Raw genomic sequence first — 5,706 nt, 5'->3', positions numbered from 1 at the left:
GAGAGAGAGAGAGAGAGAGAGGTTAGGGGGGCAGTAAGATGGAGAGAGAGACGGAAGGGGAAAATCAAGGTAGTCTTGGAAACCTGAAGGGAGGGCAGAGGGGTTTCTGGGAGCTCTAACCCTCAAGTGACTCTCCTTGTTAGCCTCGTTTACAGCAGTTATGAGTAATGGGGACACAGTGGGGGCCCAGCCATAGGACCACAGTGTCTGTGTGTATGCCAAGTCCTCAAAGTTATAATCCATAAATGCTTGTGATTACTGGTGGTAATGTGAAGTGAATTTTAATAGTGCAAAGTTATGTTCTAAATAATACACATATCGACCACTGGGGGCAGCAAACACACCTTGTGCAGCCAAGAGGAGCAACTTCACTACCTTCTGTTTGAATTGTAGCAATGCTACTATCAGACAACTATGGTACAGTTCAGGTTTAGGAAAGATTGTGGTTATAGCAAACAAAATATGTTATAGTAAAGGTTAAGCAACCAACGCACTTGTTTAAGGTTAGGTTTATTCAAAAAAAGGCGAATGTTAATATTGTGTATGTGACAGGACAGGTCTTGATTTTAGGGATGCTAGGCTGGCTAGAATATTAAAATATATCCTATATAGAGCAAATACAGAATGCAAACACATCATATTGTATAGCTATTGTTGAAAAGAATTGTGTAAAAAGTGAGGGTTGATATAATTAAAATAATAAAGAAACAATATAATCTGAAGTGCTTGTGGCTTTAAAAGGCTGGCCTGCTGTCATACTGTGTTTCAGTGCTACTAACTACCCTGCAGAGGTGGTGGGTTGGAGGAATGACAGCCGAAAATGGACAGTTACAGTGGGTTAATGTGGTTGCTGTTCTGGATACAGTACAGCAGGTTAACTGACCGCAGCTGCTTTACCTCTGGGAATAAAAAATGTACACGAGGCCTGGTCTAATGAGACCATTACCGCCCTCCCGGTGCCTCAGGCTAGCAGAGCGACACAAGTACACAGACACATACACAAGGATAATTAAGTTTTATTGCACCGGAATCAGGGACCAAACTGTTGGATAAGGAGTGGCTAAATTATTGTTTAATGATTAAGGATTTTACTGCCTTTTCTTCTGCTGTTTTGCCAATCCACCATCCTCCTCCTCTACTGGGTTTTTCCTCTCCACCTCTTCTCCTTTCGTTTAACTTCTCTTCTTATCTTATCATCTTATCTTATTTTCTCATCTCCTTTTCTTCTCTCCCGTCCTGTATGGATTTATCAGATGTGTGCCTGAGTGAGTTTCTGTGCTTTTGTTGTTTTCTCTGTTTGTGTTGTAAAATAATTTTATCATTCAATTACAATTCTTCTCTCTCTTACTATGATTCATTCTTTTAAATTTTACCTGCACTGCACCAACACTGCGAAAAAGTATCACACTCCTACACACACACACACACACACACAAACCAATACAGAGTAATAAAGCTATGGATCTTACATTAAAATGCTCCGAGAGCAGTGTTAGCCAGTTAGCTTCAAAGCCTTCTGCATTACATTGATCTCTGGTTGCTAATCATTCACATGTGAGGAGATGAGATTAAAACCAAGCCCAACAGCACATAGGTCACTCTGGATCACACTCTGTACAGTGTTAACAGGAACACATGTGGTCTGTATAATTGACAGAAGATTTGGCCGCTCATACTCATTTGTTACTTAACAGGGAAATGTGTCTTGGGTGACCTGATCATCCACTGATTTCATATTCAAATAAAAGCTAAATTCAGACAGATGAAGTAGCTATCCGATATTGAAACTAACTGATGTTGTTCAAAGAGCTCAGGAGGTGGCTACTTTCAACATCTTTTACTGAACAAAACTTAAGACATAATCACATAGTCCATCCATGTGTTGCATGTGTTTGTTGTCATTTAGTCAGCTTGCAAATCTGTTTTTAGTATAAAGTCCTCTTCTTCACCTTGTGATAATATTTGGCAGGCAGTTTTAGGTGATTATGAGAAACATTGAAGTTTAACTGCTAATGCTGAGGATCAAATGTTAGATAAGATCATTAAGCCATATTTGGAGAGGTCAGGTCACCATCTGTCCAAGAGTCATACCTTATGGGACAACCCATTCAACTTTGTAATGTCTACATGGAATTGAAACCTCCCTGCAGCAGGATACAGTTGATTTTATCCCAAAAAGGTGAATCAAAGGTGAATTAGAAACATAATGTGTACTCAAAACACATCTGAGCCACATTTTGATTCCTACGAGATGTGAACTGTAATCCATTTCATCTGGATCTACAGACACATATGGTTTAACATTCAGGGCCGTAGTCTGGCTCTATTTTTTGCTGTGTCGGTTGCCAGGGTTTTTTTTTTTTATTTTCCTCCACACACACAGACACACACAGTCTCACCGCTATACAAAGCACCTGAGCATCTAATGGGAATCTGCTGGCTGGTGCTGTTGACATGCTCTCTGCAGACGCCTGCCTCCTTCCCCATCTGTCTGCTGTCTCCGGCTGCTCAGTGACAGCTCCATACCAGTAGTAAACAGAAACACACACATCTGTGATACCAGCTTTTCAGAGCCACACTAAGGCACAACGCCAGAATGGTACATATTTGTCATAGTCACACGAGAGTTACAGCCTATTTATTTAGGTCTACATGTCTACTACTGTATGAAATTGAAACTTATTGGTACACTTAGCAGTAATTTGGCTGTTATTCTATGATGTATGTTATTAGAGTTAGTATGAAGACTTACTAACTTAACTAGACTTCATGGCAGAACGGTTGCATTAGATTTTACAGGTTTACATAACGAGTGTACATCATACATTAACTACACACCAACAAAACCCCCTCAGAGTCACTCCATTCATAAATGAGTTACGCCATCTGCTACATTCATTCACAGATACCACTTGGATTTGAAAGCTCACCTCTTCTCCTTCTGTGTTACTCCTTGATGGTTTCAATATGGCAGTAATGAGGTGTAATAGGCAGCAGCCTGTGGAGCACGTCGTATTATTTTATGTGTGCGTAGTTATGGACTTGTTATCCGCTGTAAACTACTGAAGATGTTGCTCAACAATCTGCCTCTCTGGTTATGAATAAACTCAATTGTCTTCAGCAGCTTGTTCAAAAACTAAAGGATCAGTTTTTCTCTAAGCCATCGGCAAGTTGTTTTGTTGCTCGATTAGATAACTGAAAGAATGGAAACAAGTGAATTTGTGATTTTTGGTTGCTCACACATTCATTTACACTGTATCTTTATAGTTTTGCACACATTCCTGAGGTGTAAATGTCCTGGTGCATGACAGCATTTTTTTTTTACTAATGGCAAAAATAACGTATACTTTGTGGGTCTGACTTGTTACTGACCTAACTTGACATCGTTCACATCAGGACACAAACCTGACTGACACTCCAAAACACTTAAAACCTCATCTCCTGGCTCTAAACAGCCACAGCTGAATCTATCCTAGAAAAAATTATTGTTGGATTAATTGTAAAAGAGGGAGCCCAAGAGTCTGTAACAGCAAATCATGCATGTCTTATCCAGCAGAAATAAACAGATTCTGGCTCTGTACAGCTCTTCAGCTCTAAGACTCGAAGGAGTGGCACGTTGGACAGAAATCAGAGCTTGATCCTCTGAGCCTAAAACCAAAGCTCTCTCCCACTCGTCACTTTACTCCTCTGCATCCATCTCCTCTCTTATCCCTCCTTTTGTTCCAGCCACTCTTTATGTTCCTCTACTGTATATGGCTGCAGCACTCTCTGGCCTTCATGAATAATTCATTCAAAGGCAGACATCATGCATCGCCAACAAAAGACCCAAGTGAAGGCCTGTTGGACACAGGGAAGCACAAACCTCAATCACCTACATCCACATTTACAAACATCTACATACATTAGAGTATGAGTAAATTTAACATAAAGTATATCACCATCTCTGCATTTGCAGCTGCAGTACCAGTGCCTGAGGTTACATTTAGCTCATAAAAGTAAAACAGTAATCCTTTTTCTTCTCCTTTTGACTCCCTCACTTCTTTTCTCTTATCTTTTTTAAGTTGTGAATCAGTTTGTTCAATCCTTTTCTCAACAATGTCCTCCTTCCTTCCTGTGAGTGTTAACTTGCTGCTTCTTTATTCCCTCCTGTCTCTGCAGCCGTCTCCCTGTTTATGCCAGTGAGGATTTCCCTTGGAGCATCCCCTCCATCCCAAATGGGATTACATGAAATTCCCACTGCCAATCCTTCTCTTTCCACCACCCATCCTCCCATCCCTTCCCCTGCGGGAAATACCACAACATCCACAAGAAGATTTTTTTTTTTTTTTAAATCCAGTTACTGGTGTAAAAACTTAATCACATTTTACCAAAACATGGCTTCTATTCGCTTCCAAATGGAGCAGGGATTCCTTTTTACTTTCATGACAGCGAGCACAAAAGCAAACACTGCCTTCCTGACTTCCTCCATTTATTCTATTCAGTGGCTTTTTGTCATTAATTCTACCGGTGGTGACACTGTATTCTGTTCTTCCCCATTCTTGCTGAACGGTCGGACGATTCATCCAGATAAAATTCCATTTCTCCAGCTGACAGGGCAGCCCTCTCCGACTCCTCGCCCTCCTCTTCGCTCCCAGCCTGCTGACAGCCAGCCGGACTTTAATGCAGACAATTGATTCTGTGGCCTTTCCGAGCCGTAACAACATGAGGAGCTAATAAATGGGAGTCCCTCCACACTGAGTCTGTGACCCCAGATAGATGACCCTGCCTGGCCAGATAACAGGCAGCAGAGGAAAGGACAGCGGGGAGGAAAGCCGGAGTGGTGGGGGATTTCAAAAGATTTGGTGGTGGAGAATGAGACAGAAGTGAAGGAAATAAGGGCAGAAAGTGAAGAGGGAGAAGACGAAATAAAAACTCAAGAAACCGAAATTTTCCTCTTCCTAAAGCCAAAACCTTGGAGATACTCTGGCCTAGTTTACTATTTATACATGTGTAGAGTAAGTATGTGTGCGAGTACATGCGTGTGTAATGATGTGGACATAATGAGGACAGATGAGGTCATTCTGGCAGTTGGGGTGGTACACCTGTAGGGGCCGCGGCGGGCAGGATGAGAGGAATGATGTATGGGAGCTGGGGTAGAGTTCGGATACTCAGCACCGGAGTGCTGTGCAGCCCAGAATACAAAAAAATAAGTCACCATCATCACCATTATCACAGTCATCATCATCCACCATCCATCATCACCTACATCGCCCTCGCCATCATCATCATCCATCATCCACGTCAGCAGGAGCAGAGTAACTGGCTGGGCAAATATAGGCGGAGTAAAGTGAATCAGTAATGTCCTTTCTCTCTGCTGAAACACATTTGGAACCTCCACATCAGAACCATCACCATCTCAAAGTACTAAAAATGATCTCTCTTTTTTGGCCTGAATCTTTGTTGCTAGGAACTTATTGCTGTGCTGTTTTTAAAATGCATTTCCCAGAGATCACCCTGCCTTCAAATAGAACTCGTATTTTATTTAATTATTTTGTATTTTGGACATGAAAAGTCGAGGACATGCTGTGGTTTGCAATTTCAAGTAGTTTAAAAGTGTACTTAGCATTGCACTCCTAGACCACTATCAGACACACAGAAGATCTATTCCTTTAATTAATTAGAACTATTTTCTTCTAATTTCAGAATCAGAATCAGAATTTGTTTATT

The sequence above is a fragment of the Morone saxatilis genome, unplaced genomic scaffold (genome assembly GCF_004916995.1).
Source record: "Morone saxatilis isolate NCDOM2014 unplaced genomic scaffold, NCSU_SB_2.0 Contig11, whole genome shotgun sequence".
NCBI classification, from domain to species: domain Eukaryota; kingdom Metazoa; phylum Chordata; class Actinopteri; family Moronidae; genus Morone; species Morone saxatilis.
This window is presented reverse-complemented; position numbering follows the sequence as displayed.